We start from the raw sequence: 8272 nt of genomic DNA, 5'->3' as shown, positions 1-8272 counted from the left end.
CTGCCGGGTGCATATGGGCTGTTTTCTGGGAAAGGTGTAGAATCGACCCCTGATGGACAGTGTCACCAGGCCTGCCCCTTCATGTCCCCCCATGAGTCCCGTGTGTGTCCGGTGGTCCTAGACCCACTGGGTCATCTCTCCAGGCTCTGGCTTTAAAGTCTGGAGCTGAGTGGAGCAGAAGCCCACAGGCTCACATTCTGATAGGAGAAATGAAGGCTGTCCCAGGAAAAGAGACTGAGACATATGCTGGTGTGAGTCCTGAGCAGCAAGGCCCACGGAGCTGCGGGCTGGCAGAGGGACCCGGGGGATCTGATAGGTGTCAGCTTCGCTCAGCCTCTGTCCCTTGAAACAAAGAGGCACTTGGATGAAAGAAAACATCAATCGCCCTCTCGTGTGGCATCTGAAGGCCTTCTAGCAGCAGCACGCTTTGTGCCGAGAATCTAGATTTTGCCATTCCCCTCGATTTCCTTGAGAAAAGTCCCCAGCAGCCCTGGCAGTCTTGCCAACTGCCTTTGCGAACAATAACCCACCGTCCCTGCCCAGGGAACAGCCGGTGCACAGGGCACACGCCCATCTGTACATGGCCGGGCAGCAGGTACAACAACCACAATCATTAAATGCGAGGAAACCTCAGGCTCCCTGCCTGAGGACAGGCAACAGCAGTGGCAGACACTTACTCCCAGGCTCGCTGAGCCCCTCACCGTGGTACGCCGTCAGCCCACTCTGAGGCACACCCTATGTGAAGGTTGGCTGTTCACAGAGCCAGAAACAGACCTGACCTGAGCTCCCTCTTCACTCCCTAGCCGTGAGACCACCGTGCCCAGCACTCAGCCTCTTCCTCTCCTGGGGTCAGTCCTGCCATCCCACCATGCTCTGATCAGGATACAACAGCAGCTGATTGCAAAAATAGCCCAGATGCCTCCCATTCTCATGCATCCGATCTCCAGTGGGAGCTCAAGGCCCCACCATCAAAGGCTTGAGGCTATCTCCCACCTCTCGACCTTGGGCCATGTGATGACTTTGGTCAGGGAGACCTCACTATATACAACGTGAGCTTGGAAGGCCGTGTGCACTGGGCCCGAGGTGCTGGGCGCCACCAGCCTGGGCCTATCACCCCAGTCTGCAGTCACCACCCCCAGACAGGTGAGGAAAGCCTGGCGGGCAGCAGACCACGGATGTCCGCGGGAGCCCAGGTGACACCATGGGAGTCAGAGGTGCCCAGCAGTTCAACCAGAACCACCACCCTCAGAGATGTGAGCAAACGAAGGGTTGCCATTTTCAACCACAATGTTTGGGCTGGTTTGTTTGCAGCAGTGGGTAACTGATCCACTGGATCACAGAGGTGGCTCACAATGTGTTAGCTTCCTGCCCTCCTTGACTCATTTCCAAGTGATGCAAGGAAATGGCACAGATAGAGTTGCTCAATGCAGAGCTTCCTCGAAGCTTCAGTTTGTAATAATAAAAAAAAATTTGTGAAGCACAATAAAGCTAAGCCCAATTTTTAAAAGTGATGTGAGGGATCCAGAGGCCAGACCACAGATCTGAAAGTTGGACCTGGGTTTCACACCCCACTCAGGCCGCCTGAGGACCAGAGGGCCATACTAGGTGAGTGCCAGGAACTCCACTGACTTCCATGTTCTGGAGTTCTGGTGCATCTTTTCCTGTTTTAAATGCCCACTTCGACGTTGCCTCATAATTTTTTCTAGGTTCAGAATCTCTCTCCCTTTATTTCTGATACCAAAATCATTTTTTCTTAGAGCCTTGCCCATCAATCCTACAATACTTTGGCCACCTGATGTGAAAAGCCAACCCATTGGAAAACACGCTGATACTAGGAAAAGATTGAAGGCAAAAGGAGAAGAGGGCAGCAGAGGATGAGATGGTTAGATAGCAGCATTGACTCAATGGACACGAATTTGAGCAAACTCTGGGAGATAGTGGAGAACAGGGGAGCCTAGTGTGCTGCAATCCAGGGAGTCGCAAAGAATCAGACATGACTTAGCAACTGAACACCTGACTGGTCATCTTTCTGTCCTTCTGAGTCCACAAGATTCTCCTGGGACAAGACATTTTCAATTCCTGGATGTCATCTATCAAGACAATTTATGTAATAACAGATTGGAGGGCTGGAACAAGATGAATGACACTGCCTTAAAATTGGATACACCTGCTCTATTGCTCTATCCTTAGTATTACAATCAGCACATAACAAGGCTGAGCACTTCACACGTTTGATCTAAAGGTGGTTTAAAAGGGGCCTGCTGAGCTGCAGGCACCATGCAGGGCACTTTGGAAGCTCTGCCTGGGGTCTGGATGCTTTCAGCTCAAGATGTGCTGAGGAATATCTCCTACCGGAGATCTCCAGTCCGTGCGTCCTTTCATCCTCCCGCCTGCCTCTGGGCACTAACAGCTTCTCCTGAAAGTCATGCAGAGCCTGACAGTGGCTGGCGCCTGAGCGACAGTTCACAGCACAGGAACTGGCCCCCGACCTCTCTTAGCTCTGCAAGTTCTGTAATCGCTCCTAAGAGATAAGCCTTGTCAAGAAGGTTACTTGACACCCAGGAGATCCGGTGACTTCTGCTGTGTCCCGCTGCTTGGTATATGACAGTCCCTCTTGTGTCTTCCTATCTCAACACTCATCACAGCGTTAACAGAGATGACGACATTCTGAGCAACACCTCGGGATCCAGGCCCAAGAGAAACTACCCTGTAGGTGTGGCTGCCTACCATTCCAGACCAGCCAGGTGCCCACCTGGCCCTTGGTGCCTTCCCCGAGTGGGCACATCTGCCCGGAGCAGGAGACACCCCTCTGGTCATCTGAGATTCCTGGCCCTGGCAGGTTGTTCATGCAGTGAATGCTGACACCCAATGGAAATGCAGACAGTAAAAGATGTCTGTGCACGTGTAGGGGTGGGATCTAGAAAAGAATATACTTCTAGAATCCTTGAAGCTATGTGAGTGGCCTGGGAGAAATGAACAATAATAATAACTCACCACATCGTGAACTTTCCCCTTTTCCTTCAAATTACCGTCTTTCCTCAGAGACATCTAATTTTACTTATGCCACCCCCATCTAGTGCAGTCAATCACTATTTGTTCAGGATCTGGGATGCTCTGGGACCAAGAGCCGTATGAGAATAAAACATAGTGATCTAAGGGGCCCACCATATTCATTCCACAATAGAAGACCATCAGACTGTTTAAATGCTAAACTGGGTGAAGTGTGTTATGAAAACGAAGCCTTAGAAAACGTTCAGAAATGCACCACACTGACCCCACATACCCACTCTCCACACGTTACCTGGAAGAGCTTGGGGACTGAGTTCCAAAGCACCGGCATGGAATGTTCCAAAGTACCAAGGACACGACACAGAGGCGAACCACAGAACTCCACACAGAAGGCCACTGAGAAGAGGCTCCCTTCCTTGCTCTCTGCACCCCTCACTTCTGGAGGGAGCACCACGCAGGCAGTCAGCACAGCCCGGGGTCACATGTTACACCACACTCACGAGGTACCTGCCTGCTCTATCCAGAAAAGGCCAGTGGAAAAGGTATGTCGTGCTCTGGAGACACGGGCAGGTGCAGCTGCGCCCCCATGCTGGTGTTCTCTGGAGCAGAAAACAAAACAGGCCCCCGAAGCCAAGGCAAAGCCTGGACAAGTACAAGTGCAATGAGAGCTGAGAACCCAGGTCAGCTGTATTTTGGTGGCTGCAAAACCCCCAGGTGATAAACAGGAGTCATGCCTGTCCACCTCCAATGAGTCTAACAGTATCTGCTCAGCCCAGTGGTTCAGATGACAGAACGTTCTAGTCAGGAAAGGATCCAGGGTCAGTGGCAAGTTCACTAGGGTAAGATGGCATCTTCCTCCCATCCGAGCAGTTCCTCTAGTGCCCTTTCCAGAAAGTTCCAGACCACACCCCTTTCAGGGACCTGGAGGAAGAAGCCTGGCTGCACTTTGCCACCTTGCAAAGATAGAGAGGGGTGGCTTTCGGGTGGATTAAGACAGAGCACAAATGGAGCCGGGTCTGCTGACCCATGCCCCCACCCCCGTGCCCACTTTGAGCCTTCTCTCTGGGCTGCCAGGCACCCAACAGGAGCCAGTCCCTCAAAGGGAACTCGGGGAGAGACCTATGTTCTGCCCCACCTCCCATCCCAGCCATCCAGAAACTCCACCCTAGGCTCCTGGCAGAGGAAGAGATGCCTTCTTGGGGGCAAAGGGTTGGGGTGACCAGGCAGGAACAGACAGTGCACCGTGGCAGGTCTCCTGGACGAAACAGACCATGACCGCCAGCGCGTGGCCAGTGCCTGCCCGCCTGGCACCTCTGTGCCTGGGACAGAAGTGGGCTCACAGATTCTTTCCCTAAATCACTCTTTCTGGTTATTTCTTTCGTCTTCTTTCTCTGTGAAATCCCAGCTGAAAACACCACTTCCCCCGCCTTCTTCAACCTTGGAAATGCAGACTATCTTGGGAGGTGCCCTCCCTCCCTCCTTCCCTCCCCACTACCCACTCTCTTCATCAGGATTATGCCCACCCACCCCCATCTCCTTCTTCACCCGCCCTAGTTTCCTCTCAATCCCCAAGGCCCAGGCAGACGCTGTGCCCGGGACCCGAGTCTGAGCCCCATGCCGGGTTTCGCGAGGATGGCTGGCTGGGCAAGACTCGGGCAGATCAGGCCTGTAAAGGGGGTCCTTAGAGACCTCAAAAAGAACGAACCAGAGCCTGGGGAGGCCTTTAGGACCGAGGGGAGCCATCTCTCCTCCCAGCCAGGAGGCAAATCCGCCCCACTAGTTTCCAGGGGCCTCCCCCTTCCCCCCCAGCCTCCGTCACCCACATTCCCAGACACCGGCCCGGGCCACCTGCCAGACGCGATCCCCCGCGGGGCCCGGCCGCCCGGGGCAAAGTTGGCGGAGCCTTCACGCGGAGCCGTTCCCTCCTTGCTCCTCCTCCTCCCTGCCGCCCCCCGCGCCCGTGGCCGCCGCCTCAGGCACGCGTGTCTCTAGGCTCTGCAGCCGAACCAAGCGGCGCGCCCCGGGTGCCCCTCGCCCACCCGCCCGCCGGGCGCGCGCCACGGGAGTCTCCCCGCACCCTCTTCTCCCGGGGACTGAGGGCCGGGCTCCGCCCCGCCGCCGCCGCTCGCTAGCTCAAGCCGCCCGGGCCGCCGCCGCTGCCCCGCGTCCCGGCGCTCCAGGACGCGCGGGGCAGCCGGGGGCGCGGGCGGCGAGCGCAGAGCCGAGCTGCACGGAGGGGACGGAGGGAAGGGCCGGGCGGCGGGGGAGGGAGCGGGAAGCAGAGGCGGGCGCAGGATCCCCGGCGCCCCGCGCGCTCGCTCGCTGTCTCCGGAGACGCGCGGGCCGCCGCCGAGCGCACTAGCGGGTCACCTTGTCCAGGAGGTAAGTCCCGACCGCCCCGGCCGCGCGGGCAGAGGAGGGGCCCGCGGCAGTGGGGCAGGGGCCGCGGGCGGGAGGCGGGGAGGCGGCCCCCGCGCGGGAGGGAGTCCTGGCTCCGCCTCGGAGAGCGCAGACCGGCGGCGGCGTGGCGCCGGGGTGAGTCCGGGCGGTCCGGGCGGCGGGACCAGGGAGGCGCGGGGTCGCCAGGCGCCTGGGAGAATCGGAGCAAGCGAAGAAGATGAGAAAGAAGGGGCTGGGCGCCGGCAGCCCGGGCTGCAGCCTGGCGCCTCGCCACCCTAGGCACCCGGGCGGCGCCGAGGGGCCGCTGTGAGAAGTCGGAGGGAGCTGCTGAGATCGAGACCCGGGAGCGCGGTGGAGCAGGGCTGCCCGGGCGGTGGAGGCGCGCGGCAGGCATTGGTTCTGCGGGTCCGGAGACCCCTTCGAGTGACTCACAGGAGACAGTCGGGGGCTGGTGAGCGGGGCCGCGGCGGAGGTGCGGACCGAGGTTCATATGGGACCGGGAAGGGAAGCGGGCTTCGCTTCATCAAGCGGAGGGAAAAGGGAAGGCAAGGGTGAGAGCGCCCTGGGGCCCGGGACCCGGGAGCCCCTCGCGGCCGCTACCGCCCGCAGCCCCGGGAGCTGCCAGCAACCGCGCGGAGAGGGCAGAGAGTGGATGCGTTTGGGGGTTCAAGTTGTGGTCACAATTTTCCTTGGTGCGATTTCTGTCTCTTCGTGCGCGCTCTCGGAGGTGAGGAGCGAGGGATTTGGGTTACAGGGAAAACTGGGCACTTTTCCTAGGGAAGGGGCTTTGATGGCAATGCGTTTGCGGCGGTTCCAGTGGAGTGGGCGCTTCGAGTCCTGCTTTGGGAAGGCTGCCAGTGGGGTCGCTCGGCTTTTCTGAAGGACTAGAGGAAGGGGTCGTCTGGTTGCCTTCCTTTCCTGGGGTGGTCCCCGTGCACGCAGAGCCTTAGGCGCCTGTCACCCAGACTCCAGGTGCGCACAACCCTTCTGCGGCGTCAGATGCTCTGGCGCCCGCCAGGCTCCTGGCCGGACTCCTGTCTGCGCCTTCTCGGCCGCGTCCTGGGTTCAGGTTCGGTGCGGCAGACACTGGCCGAGGGTTTGGCCGATTTAGGGGCCGGGAGTAGGTGGCTCCGTGCTTTAGTTAGAATCAGGCTCAGGCAGTGGGGTGAGCCCCCGGGTCTGTGGATCTTGTTGACCCCTCTCCTGCTGGCCAGTGTGTTTGGTCAGAGCCCAAAGGGAGCGGCTGCTGCGCTGCAAAGACCTGCAGCCCGTGGGGTGAGCCTCCGGTAACAAAACCGGGAGCCGGCCAACTTTTCCTTGCTGAGGAGAGATCGCCGGGCAGTCAGACTTGGTGCTGGGATGTGGTCTTTTGAGGGGCTTTGACTCGCTAAATGCTCCGGGCAACCAGACTGCAAAGCCAGCCGGGCGGTGGTCTGCTGTCCATTCTGGCTAGGACAGGAAGTGGCTGGAGCAGGTTTGGGATGAATTATTGCATGCTCTGTGCCTGGTGGTGGTGTGGAATGTCTTTCTGGAGATCAGACCACAGGTGCTGGCCTGTGAGCCGTTTGAGGACGAGTCCTCACCTCTCTCCCTCCCTCTCTTTCTGCAACACCCCGGGGTCCCTCTGCTCCCAGCAGAGGTTAGTTTATCACTCATCTGCTGCCCTCTCCCACCCTGCCCCCACCTACTGCATGGAAATGGAATCCCGGTCATCAAGAAGGCCTTATCAAATACAGAAAAAACTGGGGAAATCTCTGTCTGAAGTTTCTTACGATGGAGAATGTCAGTGCCCCTCCTCCAACCCTGTTGCCTTCCCTCCTGTTTACCACTCTCCTTCGAGTTGGAGGCCATGTCTGAGGAAGGGTTTGGAAATCCATTCGCAGCTCCCTTCACCGCAAAACACGGCCCCATGAATCTCCAGCCGATGACGTTTCATTTCATTTTCACTTAACTGGGGCAGAAACAACTTCTTCGAATGATTCTATGAGAAATAGGTGATGTTAAAATAGAAACAAAGATGCCCCCATGTCCATTTTGGGGTAGAAAAGAAACCTGCTAACCTCCTGGAGGCCCAAAGAGGGGAATTGAAGGAGGAGAGAGAAAAATTCAGATGCCGAAAAAAGAGATATGTGGAACAATTGCATTTGGCTCGTGCCAGTGGCCGTGCAAGGGGTAAACAGATCCCAGTTAAACCAGGATAAGCAAAAGAATACGTTTTGGTAAAAAAAAAAAACTTGAATCATTAAGCAATTTCTCCCACATTAAAAGTGCTGCACTGACTTGGCCTCAGCTCCTCATTAGCTCTAATGCATATTTTCTCAGGAGTGATTACCATTGTAATAGAATAAAAAGCTATTTTCTTATGTAAGTTTTCTATGAGAGACACTAGTCGGTGCTATTCTGAGGTTCGTGAGAGTGCTGACATTTCATCTCTCAATTAGAAAGCATGTGCTTGTCACCTGGCCACATCTGGAAACTACTTGCTCTGATGGGTTCCGAGTGTGGGGTCTGTGGGCTGGAGAGGGTCTCCTGGGGCCAGCCTCCAGAGACCGTGGGAGAGAGCCCCCACACCTGCACACCCTTCCCACTCCCCATGCCTCTGCACCTGGCTTTATAGAAAAGCTGCCCCTAAAAATTGCCAATAATGCGCTTGGAGGACTGGGCGGGCTTTCCGACACCTTGATAAGGTGCACTCTTGAACCAGATCCTCAGCCAACCTGCTCTGATGTGAATACAGCCTAGGCCAGCCCTTTATTCCTCTGCCCCCAGCAGACAAAACCTCTGCCCCCAGCGCCTTGCATTGGCCTTTTCGGGACCCACGCACAATGGGGATCCTCACAGCCAAAGGGGCTGGTTGAAACGC

At 57.0% G+C, this 8272-nt stretch overlaps 1 protein-coding gene across 3 annotated transcripts in view; it reads left to right on the top strand.

Annotated features, from left to right (window-relative positions):
* Positions 1-4975: 4975 nt before the first annotated feature.
* The window catches only part of SYNDIG1 (synapse differentiation inducing 1), a 103285-nt gene continuing 99988 nt past the window's right edge, over positions 4976-8272 (top strand). Inside the window, exon 1 of one of the 3 annotated variants that reach the window (XM_086331188.1) lies at positions 4976-5391. The gene's annotated coding sequence lies outside the window, so the exon portion shown is untranslated. Of the gene's footprint in view, positions 5392-5519; positions 5882-8272 lie in introns of those variants that run through there. The other 2 variants (XM_086331190.1, XM_086331189.1) reach the window with 2 other exon arrangements.

This window comes from Bos grunniens, chromosome 13 (assembly GCF_055505025.1).
Source record: "Bos grunniens cultivar Pamir isolate PY7600 chromosome 13, Bosgru_T2T1.0, whole genome shotgun sequence".
Taxonomy (NCBI): domain Eukaryota; kingdom Metazoa; phylum Chordata; class Mammalia; order Artiodactyla; family Bovidae; genus Bos; species Bos grunniens.
This window is presented reverse-complemented; position numbering and strand designations above follow the sequence as displayed.